Consider the following 18,626-nt stretch of genomic DNA (forward strand, 5'->3'; position numbering starts at 1 on the left):
CATTTAATTTCATTTGATTTGTTTTATCGTCCTATTCAAGAATATATATGGTTTAGGGGTAAGGATCTGGACGGTTTACAAGATAATAGTATATTCTCAAATTGAACGGGATGGGGGTGACCCCCAGGAACTTTTATTTAATTTCATTTGATTAGTTTTATTGTCCCATACAAGAATATATATGGTTTAGGGGTGGGGATCCGGACCGTTTACAAGTTAAAAGCATATTCTCGAATTGAAGGGGGTAGGGGTGACCCCCAGGGACTCCCCTATTTTTCATGTGATTTGTTTTTATTGTCATTTAATCATTTCTGAAGACTGCATGTATCTATCACTTACAGTTTTCAAGTTATATTCATTTAAAAATTTTAGAAAATAAAATCCCATAGGGTTCTATAGTAAACCCCTACCTTCTTTCTGCCCCCCCCCAAATACCCCTTAATAGACCCCAATGCACAAATGAACGATTGATGGCTACATTTTATGAAACCCTAAGTAAATCTGACAAGTAGTTTTGGAGAAATGCTGCGGACAAGTTCATTTTTAAAGTGGCGGAAGAAGAAGAGGAAGAAGAGGAAGAAGAAGAATAACTAGAATTGCCATTGCAAGCAATAGCGGATGTCACCCTTCCCCCTATTGCCACTAAGCGGCAGCCACTTCAAACTTGTTTAACAGTAAATGCACAAATATGCATGGCTATTCATCTTTTTGTAAATTTTCAGTATATTCAGAGCATTTTAAAGTATTTCACATTTATACCGTTTCTATGGCAATGGCAGCCATTTTGAAAATTTCAAAGTTAAAAGTCTCATCTAAACTTGTCAGTTACCAATAATATCAAATTTCATTAAGTTAAAACCATTTTGAGAATTTTTGACATTTTTGCAGTTTCCATGGCAACCGTGGCCATTTTGGAAATTCCAACTTCAAAAGTCATATCTAGACTTGACAGTTAACAATCATATCCAGTTTCATCAATTTTGAAGCATTCTGAAATTTTTGATCCGGTATCCATGGTAACATAGTAGTTCCAATGATTATCAAAATCATTCAAAACCTGTATATAGTGGACAACTATATTGCATAAAAATTTGATGATTTTAAGTTCAAGCATACCAAAGTTATTCACCAAACCCGGAAGTTTTTGGAGCATTTTGACCTTTTTGCATTGTTTGCATGGAAACGGCAGACATTTGGAAGTTCCAACGCCAAATTCCACATCTACTAAAGTTGCTCATCGTTATGATAAAGTTTCAAAAAAATTGGAGCATTTCCATATTTTTTAAATTTTTGGTGTAGTTTCTATGGTAACATAGCAGTTCCAAAATGTGCCAAAATCATCCAAAACCAGTATATAGTGGGCACCTACATTGTATTAAAATCTAAAGATTTTAAGCTTAAGCATTCTCAAATAATTCAAGGAACTCCAAAATTATATTTTTTCACCATTTTTCTTGTCGATCGGGTGACATAATAAAAATAATAAGAACTGAGCAAAAACAATAAGTCTCCAAACTTTGTTTGGGAGACTTAATTAAAAAGGGGGAAGGATATTAAAAATCGAATAAGTAACGAATAAGGAATAGGGAATAAGTAACGAATAGGTAATGATAGGGAATAGGGAATAAGTAACAAATAGATAACGAATAGGGAATAGGGAATAGGTAACGAATAGGGAATAGGGAATAGGTAACGAATAGGGAATAGGTAACGAATAGGTAACGAATAGGTAACGAATAGGGAATAGGGAATAGGTAACGAATAGGGAATAGGGAATAAGTAACGAATAGGTAACGAATAGGTAACGAATAGGGAATAGGGAATAGGTAACGAATAGGTAACGAATAGGGAATAGGGAATAGGTAACGAATAGGTAACGAATAGGGAATAGGGAATAGGTAACGAATAGGGAATAGGGAATAGGTAACGAATAGGGAATAGGGAATAGGTAACCAACTTGACGTATAACCAAGACAGTGTTATATTTAGACATTCAATCGCTTGATATAAGTATTTACCGTTTTCCTAAACAGAGCTATTCAAAAATAAAATGATAAAATTGTCTAAACTATGTTTTAATGTTAAGACTTAAAATACATGAATTGGTTAATTAATTCCAAAAGTTCGCCTTACCTGCTTTATTTGATTAGTTTCGGATACAGTATACAAGCCAGGAAATCATTATACAATTCATGTATTTTAAAGTAACTTTTGGCTTTCTTGGTCAAGGTTAAATGTAATAATATACTTTATTTACACCATTCCATTTTATATGGTAGATTACGTAACTAAAAGTTTTATATTTTGATGTGATAAGGCGTTTCAATTATCTGCATTTCTGCAGTTGATTTTAAAGTGCTGATTTAGATGATAAGAAAGTAACCTGGATATATGCCAAACTATGTTTTTAGTTTTTCAATTTTCGGAAAATGATATTAAAGTGATGCAAGTAGCACGTTTTCAATTTTACACCTTTTATATCATATAATTTATTTATATAAATACTTTTTGGATAATTTTAGATAAATTGCTATATTCCCTTTTGAAATTTTTACTTTATTTTTCCCTCACAAACTGTATTCGAATTTATAATTAAATGTCATAGTATTGTGCTCAAGTTAAACGAAACATATTGTGCAGTGTATCCTTAAATCTTGTTCTTTAACTTTCAGTTGAATATCTGTTATCAATGCAAATTTAAGATATGATTTTTTTGTTTAATCATGAAAGTGAAAGAGTGAAATGATAATAGTAAAGTTCATTTTTGTCAAAGTAAGCTATGGAACATCGATGATGAATTACTCACTTTCAAATGAATAATTCGACCTCATTGAATCCGCATTCATGTGACCTTTAATTCAACCCCAAGTGCTAGAGATGGATTACGCATGAATTATACATGCTCCATCATTTTTCTCCGACTGTAAACGGAATCTTTACACTCAATTAATTGGATGTTGCTTGTGTCCCGATTGACATTTTAGTCTTAGATACACGATTTTTTTGCATGAACCCCCTGAGGGGTTCATGCTTATATATTGGCGAGTTTTAGATGTGTCTATGGGCCACTCGATATCTCTCGGCCGGAAGTCAGAATAAAATTCTCGGAACGTCTCGAAAGTTTTCTGGTCATTTATACAGGTCTTAACAGGTTGTTATCTACGTCTTTGATATCATGTATATGGTCCCTTGGTGGCCCTTGACGACGCAATTATATTTGTTTTAAAACGACCACTGTACACTGTGTGTATCTGGGTCAATTATAACGTGGTATTGTATGTTGTCTCGATAACATGTGAACTAATTATGCTTGAAGATTTAACCACGGGATACTGAGTGTGTATTTCATCATAGACTTACGGGAGCGAAGATTCTGGTTAAAATATTAATATTAGATCGGAAAACAGAAAGATAATATTCTTATCAAAAGTATTTAATTCAATCGGAATCAAATACATATATATACAAAATATATACTGTATTTATGTTTCTGAAGAAACTAACAATGATTGAAATCAGAATATTTTCAGAGTTGCAATTAAGAAATAAGTATTTTATATTACAAGATACTCTGCTTTGGTATTTTTAAATATTCATTTGTAAAGGAAACATAAAAATTAAATCTAAATAAATTCTTGCATCCTACAAAAAAAATTGTTAATAAACAATAATCATTATATTTCTACGTTAATTATTTCATACCATTTTAGTATTTAGGTACTTTTGAGTAATTATTTTTTTTGTATTGTAATATATCCATAAAACGGAAAGTAAGATAAATTTAGTAAATATTTAAATTATAAACGGTCGTGAATAAAAAATACTTGTGTGTTTTCAAATCATAAAGCATGATTTTAAATCCTTGCAACTCACAACAACCGTAAAAATAATTTACAACAATCACAACAAAAGTTTAGAAGTCTTTGCTTATATTTTGTATAGTAATATATTCACATAGTGGAATGTTAGAATTTAAAAGTAGATTTATTTGATAAATAAACTGTCCATCTGTAAATACTTGACGTTCGTGTTTATTGATATTATATATATTCAAAAGAATTTGAAAAAAAAAAATACTAACAGGAACCGTTAGTTTTTTATAAAATTTAAATTAAATTTTTGTTTGTTTGTTTTAATAGTTTAACCGTATAGCATCTACATATTTGTACTATATGTAACGGTTTTGAAAATTGTATTCATTGTGTTGACCAACTATCCTACACCTCTTGATTCATTTACATTATAGATCATATTTCAAAAGCACACTATCGGTTTGCGTTCTCAAAAATTCCGGATATAAAATGTCAATGAATCCGGAGTCAAAACATTTAATGTAGGCCGTTTGACATTCGAATTCAACTATTAGATTAAGATATGTGATGATGCAAATGCGTATTCTTTTCCTGAGTATCAGTGAGATGCTTTCTATTTACTATTTGGCTGACTTGGGACAGGCGCAAAAATGCGGCGGGGTTAAACATGTTTGTGAGATCTCAACCCTCCCCCTATACCTCTAACCAATGTAGTAAAGTAAACGCATAACAATACGCAATACCTTTTTATATACATTGGTTATTTTGAAAGTGTGTACAGGTATTCGTAAACTTCTGAATTAAGAAATTCTTCGGCAAAACTAAGTTTCCCTGTAGAATGTTTGAATTGATTTAAGTAAAATCGGGAAATCCTTAAACATTGAGATGTTTTATTGGACCAAAATGAGTCTCTTCATACATGTAAGAGGTCCCAATCAATTGCATGCCACAGGTTTCACCGCATACAACATCTACCATGAGTAAAGACGGTTTCAAATACGAGTTGAGAATATAAAGGCATTCATGTAGGAAACAAAATATAAAGATATGATAGATAAAATAAATGCATCCAGAATTCCACATTATAAAGCAAACTGAGTAGGTTTGTGCAATTTGCATAAGTCATCCGGTTAGTAGAAATTAGGATTTGCCAAAGGGTTATAATCGGGAAAATTATGTACATTTCCAAGTAATAAATAAAATAGTCGAGCTTTAAAATAACTATTCAAAGAGAAGCTGTAAATATATACTTTCAACTAGCTTCTTATATTCACAGTCAATTATTTTAATTCAAAAGCAAACACAAATTCAGCAACAAACTTTTGGTGACCCGGCAGTCAGCGATCTTAGGTTCATGTATTGCTTTTCTTTTTTTTTTAAAGAAAGCAACTTGTTTTCACTTGTTGATACTGGATTTAGACTAGTTGTCAATAACTGCGAGTACGGTCAGATTTGTACTTAGTGTCTTTGTTGTTGTGTATAAATATGAATACCCTGTCTCGTCCGGTCTGTGTTTTTCTTTCTTGTTTTTCTGTTTTCTACCGATCTGACGAGTTATTATCTTTTCAACAGATGTTTATAGTTTGTTCAAATGTTGTGCAGTTGCACCACTGCCAAATGTTAGAGGGCGAATTGGACGCTCGAAAACATGTTTGATCCCGCCATTATCTGAATGTTGATTTGGGAATGGAACGGGGAAAATGCGAAAGAGAACAAAGAGCAGAAAACAGCCCAAGGTCACCAACAGGTCTTCAACACAGCGAGACAAATCCCGCCTGGATGCGGACTTCAACTAGCCGATAAAAGTATTTTAGCGAAAATGTGCATGTCTAAAGTCAGTAGCCTGCATACCAAGTGGTTGTCGTTTGTTGCTCTGTATCACATATGTTTTTCTACATATGTCATTTCGATGCCTTTTGTAGCTGACTATGCGGAATGGGCGTTGCTCATTGTCGAAGGTCATGCGGTGACACAAAGTTGTTAACTTCTATGTCATTTGGTCTCTGGTGGAGAGCTATCTCATAGACAATCATACCAATTCTTTTTATTTTTACATACTTTCGTGGAGAGCTATCTCATAGACAATCATACCAATTCTTTTTATTTTTACATACTTTCGACACAATAGTTATTTCGAAGTAAAAGCGTATTCCATCATATTATTTTATCTCTCACAAAAAGAAGCATTTTAGAAGAAGCTATTCTTAACACTCAGACGTTACGCGCGATGTTCGTACCTCATTGGAAAATCGGTGTAGTTGACATAATGCAAGTCCAAAATATTTTATTTTGTGATATCATATTCATTGCTATTGTACGCATTTTGAACAAAAATGGTTTTTTTTTAAATAAAAAAGAAAAATATTTGTTGAAACTATGTTTTATGCTGCACGCGACAAGCTTCAGTTTCGAAAAACGGCTATTTTTAGGCTGTCCCGCGTAACATATTTCATTTATTGTAACCACTAAACTGTGATTTTCTTCTAAACTATTTAATACTTTGAAAAACGTTTTTTTCCATTATTTAACAAAGAGGTTCCTTCATTTTTTTATGCATTTTTTATGACGTTTTGATGACGTCATAGAAAAAATACAGTGTTCCATACTACAAAGGCAAATCTGTCCCACGGGAGAAAAAAAAAATGGTATTCCAGATTTGAGAATCAAAAACATTTATCTAAAAGGAGGAAGGTTAGTATTTGTATTTACTACATCAATGTTATTTTGCTTAATTTTATGAATTTAAAAACAAATATCCTGAAAAAGGATATATGGTCATTTATGAGCGATTTTTCAAAGGCTTACAAGGTTGTCGCACCGCCATTTTTTGACGTAAAAACGAACTCAACTCAAATTTACGTCAATTGTTTGCTTATCAGAGCTCTTATAATGGTAGAATTTTATTATTTTTCAAAATGTTGTTTTTCTTAATTTTTCAAAAATCTAAAGTACATCAATTTTCGATAAGTAGTTAAAACGCGTCGTCGATTTTGCGGAGTCTTACAAGAATGTCGCACATGCTTAAAACCAACGTTTCAGTTGAAGTTTTGGTTTGAACGTTACGAAATATTCGCGACGTTATGTTACGCTTACATGTACGAACATCGCGCGTAACGTCTCAGCATTTTGATGCGATACTGCTATATAGTATTTATGAATAAAAGTATATAAGTTTAATAGAAACCTACGAAACCAATGCATGGTATCCGATGAAAAACGACATTGAGAAAAACCAGGCTAATCAGACTAAACAAGCTGTTAAACTGCGAAATGGTAAGCAGATCCTGCTTCACATTTGCTTTCGTCGTCCCTTTTGGGGATAGTACTGGTTTAATGTAAACTGATATCTTCACTGTGTGCGAACAAAACAATTAAACAATATGAACATTCATGAACTGTTACTAACTTACTTATTGCCCGTGTACTCCATTTGCGTGTAGGGCAGTAACGAAGATTTTCCTATTTTGTCTGTCGTTGGCGGTTTTCTGTAGTGTGCCCCATGTCTGTTGGTATTTATTAGACTCTGCCTCTACAGTTCTTCTCCATGTCATTTTGGGCCTTCTTCTCTTTCTTTTACCTTCTGGGGTCCAGTGGAGTGCTGTCTTTGTGATATCCTCCTGATCTTTCCGTAGGACATGCCCAATCCACCTCCAGCGTCTTCTCATAATTGTTGTGGCTATATCTTGTTGTGTGGCATCTGATACAAAGGTCCTCGTTCGAAATTTTTAGTGGCCAAAAGATTCGCAGAATCCTTCTCAGACTTTTGGTATGAAATGTTTTGGTCTTGTTCTGTCATCCTCTTACATTCTGAACCATACAAAAGAACTGGCAAGACACACTCAGGCATATTTTGTAATTTTGATGATAAAATGCTGATTGCTACGAAAAGGTTATAAAGTCAATGAATCATGATGATAAGGCTTCAATATACGATTTCCATGGAAAAGACAATTGCAAATGCTTATAAATACTGTTTCATAGTTTCCGCTGGCGGTTGTCATTTTCCCGTTCTGAGAGAAAATCAGACTTTGGCGTTTTAAACTCATTATTGACAAAAGATTAAGGCGAAACAAATACAACGATTCGACTTTATTCATCTTGTTAATATTTTTCAGGTTTCTTTAATTTTTTCCCTGATCAGTCAAAACTGGGATTTCATCATAAGAATAACAACGTTAGAAAATCAATGATCAACTTATTGTTCTTGATATCGACAACTATAGACCAACTAACAAATAAAATGTCATCATAAAGATTGTTATAAAAACTTTGACAGAAATAATTATTTTGAAGTGGATACTTCAAAATCGTTTTAACGACACATGTATTTTATTTCAAGCATAATTTTACATCCCAACTTGATTTCCGGAAAAGGAAACTGTTGTTATGAACAAAATGTTCCAAAGTAAGAAAAATCTTTGAATTATTAGTTATGAATCTGATAGTTACTAAATATCATTAACTAGCTATTAACATTTTATAAATGGTTTAACTTAAACTGTAATTATTACAAACATCATTAACACGTAAAATACTAGTATATGGCTATATCCAATCTGTCACGTAGTAGTTGTATTTGTATCCATCTGATGAATTAAGCCTTTTTCAACTGATCTTATAGTTCGTTTTGATGTTGTACTGTTACACCACTATTGCAGGTTAGGGGAGGGTTGGGATCCTGCTAACATGTTTCACTCCGCCACATTCTGTTTGTATGTGCCTGTCCCATGCAAGTCAGGAGCCTGTAATTCAGTGGTTGTCGTATGTTTATGTGTTACGTATTTGTGTTTCGTTCTTTTTTTTTGTAAATGAATTAGGCCGTTAGTTTTCTCGTTTGAATTGTTTTACATTGTCATTTTCGGAGCCTTTTATATCTGACTATACGGTATGGTCTTTGCTCATTGTTGAAGGCCGTACGGTGACCTATAGTTGTTAATTTCTGGGTCATTTGATCTCTTTTCTATAGTATTAAAAATATTGAAAGTCAGTAGGCAATGAATGATGGAGTGGCGCTAAAAAATCAACTTGAGGAAATGAGATGTGCCTATGCTAATACATTTGTATATGGTATATCAAATATCAATGACCAATTGAAAAAATACCCCCGCCCTCTAATCTTACCTAATCACAAACTAAGTTGCTAATACAATTACATATCAAATACCATTGACATACCATTAAATGTTCCATAGACTGACATAATTAAAACACAAACATGTACATGTAAACTAAGCAAACGTTTTTTTAAAATTCAAAATACCATGGATGAGTTGGCGGGGCCAAATAGTTTTCATAGAAATGAGACGTGATAATATACCAAATAACACCGAATTACTACAAGCGTTTCCCCATAAATAGATAAAAATAAATAGACATAATAGACACTAAATTTGAACACTTAATTTGTGATGTAGTGAAACTAATATTCAGAAGAGGCGACACAGCCACATTGTCGTAGTAATACAACAGAAAGTTTAGCATCCTTCAAACTACTTTAATCACATGGCAAGTTCATTCTTATCAGTTTTCTATATTTTATTTATAGATATGTACATGATGTACAGTAACACATAGGATATGAAACGTTTAAGCAATATATAAATAACATTATTTATAAGAGAAAGCATTAATTGGAATATTGGAATGAAGTTTTTGCATAATTTAGTTTAAATGTGTCAAGACTGTTAAAACAGATATTAATGGTTTGAACATAAATTAAGATACAAAATAATATATAAACTATGTGAGAGTACTGTGTGACAATATGGAGAGGATTATGTGTATGTACATTTTGATTACTTCACTGCTTTTTCTGAAAGCTTTCAGTAAATATGTCAATTTCAAATTTGGAAGTGAATATGAATATAAATTTCATTTGGATTCAAATTTAAAGGATATTGGGCGAATCTGTGTAGATGCAAAGGTAAACATTTTTATATAAGAGACTTAAAGATCATAGCCATTCTTCCCGGTATTAAGTAAACCCAGAGAATGACGTTCTTTGTTGCATATTTAAACACAGACTAACGGATATGTAGACAGACAAGTAAATGACGACTTATTTATCAAATTTGAAATTTTTTTTCCTAACAAAAAGGCTTTCTGAATTATAGAACTTAATTTTTTTTTCAGGTGGGCTACACGAATATTGATAATACGGAAGAATTCCAGGAAATTTTGCTTAGAATATATACATTCACAGTGACAGCAAATTCAGGTATCAAGAAGATTACAATAAGATGCATGTTTTTAATTAATACATAAATCTGGTGACTTGCATGATAGTACTAAAAAGTATTAAACTCTGTATGTTTTTTATACAAAATTATACATTTGTGTCCTAAGATTAAAAAATGAGGCAACAATAAGATGATAACAAACTTCTGGTATACGCCATATCAACATGATCAATTCACTTCTACTGTGATAAGAGGAAGTACGCGCGTACCGCTACAAGTGCAATAAAACTCTAAACCACCGTGATATAATCAGAAATTAAACAGCCAAATAATTTTACTGTTTATACAATATTGGTCTACAAAAGACTCTTCAGTGACACTCAGATGACAAAAGTAATAAAGCCAAACAAGAACAAAGTTGAAGAGCATTGAGGACCCGAAATTCCAAACAATTGTGCCAAATACGGCTAAGCCGGTAATCTATTCGTGGGATAAGTAAATCCTTAGTTTTTCGAAAAAAATCAAAGTTTTGTAACAGGAAATTCATAAAAATGATCAAATAAAGGTTTGGGGGAAATTTGTTTATCACTTTAATCTTTATGCTTAAAAAAAAATAGCTTTAAGATTTTAGTGTCTAACACTCACTAACAAGTTATTGAGTTAACGAAATGGTTCATATTCCTGGTGTCTACCTTGTTTCACTTTTCAATGTTGATATACTGTATTTTTAATGAATAATCATGCTGACCACCGCATGCTGAATACATGCGCATACAGGTAAAACGAATAGTTTTATAGATGCGGATTGAAATGATTTTTTATTGGATTACTTTGACGAAATTGAACCAAACTGTCTGCTATACCCTAGCGAATCTAGTATCATGTCATTCCGTTTTAATAAATGTTTGCAATATTGAACAAGTTACACCATTTGCATGATATTTAAAGTTAACACATGACATGGGTAAAATCTCTTTGTTCTTACTGTGCTTTAATCTAGATAATGCACAGTAAAGGTATGCATTAACTTACTAAGATATACTGCACATTTCAAAAGTACTCTTACCTTTTACCACAGTCGCTTGAATTTTAGTGATAAATGTATGAAATAAAAAAAAAAAAAAAATACGGTTATATGCATAATATTATGCATATAACAGTATTATTACCGATTGTAGCAAGACTAATTTTTGACGATTTCATGCTAAAACATGATATGTTTTCCAATCAAAGGGTGGGACATACAATATTTTGTGTACAATGTAAATCTGAAATCGGTGTTTCACAGTCAAACCAGATACAAATATTTAAGAATTGAATGCTCTTTTTTGTAAATTTATTGGGGTGTAAAAGCGTTGACCGAAGTACATTTTGTATGAAGCGCGGAAGCGCTTCATACTTAAAATGTGCGCACGGTCAACGCTTTTACAACCCTATAAAGTTACAAAAAAAGCATTCAATACTTATAATTACATTTTTATCTATAGGATCATGAAAACACGCCTTTTATCAAGTTTTTATTTTATTTTCCTGTGCACTTTATTGTGGGACCTCGTGTCATCATGAATGAGAAGTTTTATTGAGTGAAACAACTGCTTAAGGAATAACACATGATGTGCAGTTAGCCAATCAGAATAACGTATTGTAATGAAACATACATCTAATGTAATTATTTGATTATGTAGTTCTTGCCAAAAAGAAAATCAGATTTGGATTAGTTTCGAGATCAATACAGTTATTACATGTACGACAATATAGATATGTGTGCTAATATTAAGTTACTATTTTGAGAGCAAAATTAATTTAAAAAAGAAACTTTCCTCGAAGCCGTTGATTTCAGAATATCGTCAATATATTTCCAAAATGATCACATAAATTGATGGCATCATGTGTTAAAACAATTTTGTCAAATCAAATCGGTATATATCATGTGTATCATTTAATCTGCACGGCTCGGAAGACCCTTTAATCCGAACAAATACGTCGTTCGGGTTTATAAAATACGGTTACACGAGCCGTCTAGATTAAATGAAATATCCGACTTGCTTGGTTAAGATTGCTTGAAAGAAAAAAAATGTTTTCGACGTGTTGCCAAAAAAATAGATTGTTTTTCGCCGAAGGCCAAAAAAAAGTTTGTCTGGAAAATAAATCCATAGCTCAAACCCCTCCCCCCAGAATATCAAATGGTTGCTGCCTTAGTGTAGTTTGTAATCACTTATCTTCCGAGGAAAAAATGTCTTTGGTTATCTAAGTTGCACCTGTTGTGTATCTGACATTATCACAAAGTAGAAACCAATGATTAAATCCATTAAACTTGAGTTTAAATACTTTTTTTTTATGACTTTCAGAACATCATCATGGTTTGACTGAGTTTTCAAAATGGTATGTTACACTTACCTATATTGATAAAAGTTCCCTTCAAAATGTGACATGAAATCATGAATTATGTACATTCATTGAGTGGAACCGCCGAATGGTGGATCAAATTAAAAAAAAAAACTTTTCAAGGAAGTATGAATACACATTATTGTTTGAGGGGTCAGCTAAAGCCCACCTCCGCGTGTGCAGAATTTTCTCGCTGTATTGATGACACATGGGTGGCCCAAACATTAAACTGTTTTCTGCTCTTTCTTCGGCTTGTAGATTCTTTGAAATATTCCAAATTTTCATTTTAAATTTTATAACAAATACAACATACATTGTGTTTGTTTGAATTAAATGCATGATGTGTACGTGGCGAAAAAAGAAACTACAATATTTATATGTAATTTTATAATTCATATAACTAACTATTACTTAAAAAAAAAACTATTATCTTAATCTTAATACTTTCTCCAGCTGGTTGGTTATCTGTTTAAAATTAACGTTTGGCATCAGTTTAAAGTTCAAATAGGTCGTCAAACTTTCTAATTTCTGAATTGATTTTGCTACTGTGACATCACGACAAAAGGCAATTGTAGCTGAGAACGTCGCAGAAAAGATAAGATCACTTCTTTTTGCATATAATTACACGAAAAATAGTTAAAATAAATTTAAGAAACCTCTTCACGTGTTTTATTTGTAATACGATATTTCTGCACTCAGTTATCAATTTCAAAAAAATATTGTCACAAGTGGAGACATATCTAATTCGTATCACACACGATTATATACACCAAATCCCCTCCTGCGGTTTTACACGACTGTCTTTCTGGTTCACATGTTCTTCATTGTAAGAAATTCATTGGGATATCATTTAGGTTGCTGTCTCAATGACGTATACATGGTAAATCTTGCACCTTCTTCTTTTCAATACGAGGGGGCAAAAGATACCAGAGGGATATTCAAACTCATAGATCGAAAAATAAACTGACAACGCCATGGCTAAAAAAGAAAAAAAAGACAAATAATAGTACACAAGACACAACATAGAAAACTAAAACTAAGCAACACGAACCAAACCAGAAACTGGTGGTGATCTCAGGTGCTCCGGAAGGGTAAGTAGATCATGCTCCACATGTGTCACCCGTCATGCTGCTCATGTTATTACATTTGTAAAAACCCGGTAAAAGTCTAATTCGGTAGGCCATTATTAGTTTTCTCGACATTTATTTTAAGGTTTTCATTCGAAATTACTCGAAGAGGAGAAATATTGAAAGTCTACCATCCACCTGATGATAACGAAGTACTGTCAATAAAGAAAGGATTTGCAGCAATATTTTCTTCGAAACTTCACAGCAAGGAAGAGGTAAATATACATGTTTGTCATGCAACAAAACATAAATGTATGCAATTCTACTATAAAAAAAATTCGTTTGTCATTCTTAGAGCCAATCAACCAAAAATTAATAATTAGAAATTAGATAAATACGGGGATATACCTTTTGTGCTCATTGACTTTTTCAACATACATGTATCATTAAGGAAAAGGTTCATACTCAACACATTCGGTAAATATAAAATATGTTTTTATACAAGCTTAAGAACTAGACACAAGCGTTGCTAGAATAAGATCTTTACTTTAAGACGATAAAAAATGCCTTTGTCACTGGCAAAATATGAACCGAAATTTTACTATTATTTAACCGTGATTGCAAGTGTGATCAAGTTTGGCAATGTCCTTGTTTTCATATCTTACGGAGCGTATATTTTAATCTCCATCAGATCAAAATATGCTGTACGCGATGTATTGGAAGGCATATGGCCACCGAAACCACAGACGCAAATCTGCTGTTCACGATACCTATTACAATTGTTTTAAGGGCAATATAATAACTCATATTCTATCGAATCTACAGGACAGATAGCTGGTGCAATCTATCTGTAACAGTTAAACACAAGTGTGGGTCGGTAGGGAAAACGTGATGAAGAAAGGGTAAACTTAGTGTTAAGAAAGGGTGGGCAAAAATGTAAACAGAAGATTTACTGTAGACAAAAATAGTTTTCTGACTCTTGTTTTTCAAGCTTAACATTAACGACGTAAAACTTTTGCACTTTAGAATATTCAGAAAAATGTTATTCGATTGAATAAAATAAAACAAAACATTTATTGAAAGTCTGCTTTTGAATTTCTTTCGAAGACTATTAAAATATCTCCTAAGCATTCCATCTTATTTACACTGGTTATCAATGTGTCTGTATCCGAGATTGCGTAATACAAACTTTACACAGTCTACCGACTTCACTGAAGTGTTGTAAATTAAGATAACTAGACAGATAAGGTAATTGACAAGGTTTTCATCAGGAATATACAGTAGAATGATATATGTATTGCCAAGTAAATAACATTCCCTTCAAATTTCAAAATAGAAATTTCACTAATAACGCCTGTGGGGTTTCTCTTGATAGAGAAATCAACAATTACCACAAAAGACTTTCTCCCTCTCTTAAACTTCTTCACTTACAAAAGCAACATGTGGTATCGTTATTATTTATCGTAAATATACGGCATGCATAACACATGTCGTAATTTGTATTCTACAACGTTATCGAAGTACTTTTACAAGTTTACCGCAGTTGGCAATATCGTCAATCTATAGGATAACAATTTTGCGAAACAAACGAAGATTTTATTCATATATATGCCCGATTTATTTTACCAAATTTTCATTTAAAAAAACACTCTTACAATTGAACGAAATATTTATAAAAATGCATACAGTCTCGAGATTATATGTCTACTGCTTGTTATCGACTACTTTTGAGTAGTGTTGACATTTAGTGACCATTGTCTACTTTTTATCTATTTATTTTTCTGTTTATATTTTTCCGAATTAAATGTTTTTGAGCACTGTTCCATATTTTTTCCCATTCGTAGGGCACCATAGATGCGTCTTCGATGTTACAGCAAAAAAAGTCCGTTGATTTGAGTAGTGCGATCATTTGAATTATGAAAAAAAAAGGATTGTTTGGACATAAGTTGAGAGGAACACAATAGAGAAATGTCCGGGTTCGGTGATAATAAGATCCGGACAATTACAGCATTCTTCCCCTTTCTCTCTGAAAAGATTATCGGTATAATGTTAATTTATATAAAGAGTACTTAATAGTAGTGCTTAATTCTTGAGTTCTCTTTGCAAAAATGCTTTGTGTTGATATGCTTTTTTAAACTGTGAAAGATGTTACTGTCATTTAATCATGTCAGAAACAGTCCCTTGAATATCATTGTATTTCCAATGATTAGCTTTACACTTTATGTGTAACTGTCATTTGACCATGTCAGTAATAACCCTAAATGTCCTAATATTCCCGATGGTTCTTAATTTCAGCCCCAGTCCCACTAGACCACGATCGCACCACGCTCACCGCGATCTAATATTAATTTAGATCGTGGTGAGGTCGCGGTATAAGTGGCATGCAAATGTAAATTTTCGTTGCTTTCCCGATGCTACTACGTTCTAATTACGCTTCTACAATGATCCCACTACGATTATACCACGTTCCTACCGCGCTTCACTCTCTCACTACGACCATACCACGAGTTATCCGATTGCAACACGATATTACTGCAATTACACCACTTTCTTACCACGATTATACTACGTTCATACCACGATCTAACTACGTTCTCAGCATAACGTCAACATCGTGTTCCATATCAGTACATTATACAGTTCAATTCCTTCTATTTCTGATCAATAAATAGATTTCTCGAAAACAATACAGTAATGCCACCAAAATCTACTAGAACATGTGGGCGTGGTGGTAGGGTTTGATGTAGAGGCAGAGGGAGCAAAGCAACGAATCTTGATCAAGCATGAGATGTCAGACCGACCAATCCAACCTAAATTACAACCTATTGCTGTTCCACAAGACTCAAATGACGATATTTAGTGAACGATAGCAGAGATGACACAGATGTGTCAATATATCTAGGAAGATGGGGTATGAGTGCCATTAAGACAACTCTCCATCCAAGTAATAATTTATAAAAGTAAACCATTATAGGCCAAGGTACAGCACGCTATAAAGTGCCCAAAAAATTACTAGTGTAAAACCATTTAAACAGGAAAACCAACGGTCTATTCTGTATAAAAACGAGAAGCATGGTTGAGCCGTTAGAGCAAATGGATAACTACATTCAGACAAACAAAATCTAGGGATTTTTTTTTTTATATATTTTATGTGAAAATGACAATGAGAATGAGGGTCGTAGTGTGAACGTTGTCAGGTCGTAAGAAGAGCGTGACGAGGACGGCAAGAGCGTGCTAGAATAGTACTATGGTCGTGAACAGTGGGGTATAGTCGTAGTGGAAGCGTAGTTGGGCCGCGGTGAGAACGTGATGGTCGTAGTAAGGTCGTGATAACGTCGACAGTTTTTGGTTATTATCTTCAATATTATCTTAGATAAAGAAAACTGTAAACAACAATTATGTATAGCAAAGTAAGATCTACAAATAAGTCAACTTGACCAAAACGGTCAATTGACCCCTTAAGGAGTTATTGCTCTCTATAGTAAATTTTAAACAATTTTTTTAAATTTATGTAAATTTTTGTAAACTTTTACAAAATATTTTCCTTTTAAACTACTGAACGAAGTTCATTATAGAAGGATAAAAGTGTAAACAGCAAGAATGTTCAGTAAAGTAAGGTTGACAAACACATCATCATCATCAAAACATAATTTTGTCATGAATTCTATTCTCATCTATTATGTATGTCCTTTGTTTGGTACGATCACAGTCCAAGGTGAGTGACACAGGATCTTTAGTGCCACTAGTTTTTATTATTTCTGCTACATTTTTTTCTTTGCTCTTTTACCGGACCCAGCTCCTCTTCTTCTGGCTCATAACCCAGATCTTTCTTTTCGATTCTTTGAAAATCTTTGAAATTTTTGACTTTTATGGGGCTCTCTCTATAAGTCAGAAAATCTGACTTCCCAATTCCAATATTGCTTTCAACAGTCAGAGAGTCTGACTGTTCAAGCTTAAGGCTACTGGCATGTTCCCTAAAATTTGCTCATTGTTACTGAAAAGCCAATCTAGCCCTAGTTCACGGTGTTGATCTTTGTCAATGAAATCCTCTAGCCTTTTCATCTTCAAATTTTCCAGTATTCTTTTCTTGAGCCTTTGTGTCCAGATAGGTAAATCACGTATTTGACTAAGTTGAGTCTATCATGGGGAATAACTTCAGACGTCTTTTTGTTCTTATTTGTACAGGACAGGTGATTTAACCTCAGCTACCACAAAGGACCAGGTTGTCTTCAGTTTTGAACATTCCAATTTTCCTGGCTGAATCTTAAAAACAATGTCTCCTACCTTATATACCTTAAAATGACGTTCAGGTCATAATCTCTCTTTTGTTTCCACTGAGCCATTTTTAATGTTTTCCCTGGCAAGGACATATACCTCTGTTAGAGCCTCTCTAAGCGTCTTTATATATTCTGTTAGCTCTTTCTGTTCCCTTGTCCTGTTAGGTGCAGTAAGGCCTAAAACTGCATATTTACTTGCCAAAAACCATAAAATTTAGTGTTAAACCGTCTGTTTTCTGTAGCTCTTATGACACCAGTAAGTTGCTGTAGGTGGACATCCCAAATATGCCGTTTTTTAGTAGATAATCTTATCATATGTGCAAGAGTGCGATTAGAACATTCAACTTGACCGTTTTAAGCTGGATGATATGTTGTCGTCCTTGTTTTTGTTATCTCTAAGAGTTAAGCTGTCGTATCACATTACCATCAACAATCTTCCTCTGATCTGTGTGAATCTTGAAGGGACAACCAAATCTTGATATTGTAAATGAAAGCTCTGACAGTTGTTTCTGCATGCTGGTTTGGTAACGCACAACACTCAATTCGCTGTCTCGCTGTCAGGTACCACAACGTCAACATCTTCTTCAAATGTCTGCCATTGGTTTCTTGCTCGAGTACAGTTCTTACATCCTCAACAGGGAAGCCAATTGAGTATTATCTCCGAGCTGTATTGCGAGCAAGTATCTTGGTGGTTAGGTATCCTGGAAAGACCATCTGCATTTGAATGTTTCTTACCAGGTCTGTGTTGAATGTTCAGGTTATATTGTGATAATTCTTCTAGCCAACGAGCTAACTGGCCCTCTATGTTTTTAAAGTTCATGAGCTACTTTAAACTGTTATGGTTTATGTGATAACTCTTCTAGCCAACGAGCTAACTGTCCCCTTTGTTTTTTAAAGTTCATGAGC

The sequence above is a fragment of the Mytilus galloprovincialis genome, chromosome 7 (assembly GCF_965363235.1).
Source record: "Mytilus galloprovincialis chromosome 7, xbMytGall1.hap1.1, whole genome shotgun sequence".
Lineage (NCBI taxonomy): Eukaryota > Metazoa > Mollusca > Bivalvia > Mytilida > Mytilidae > Mytilus > Mytilus galloprovincialis.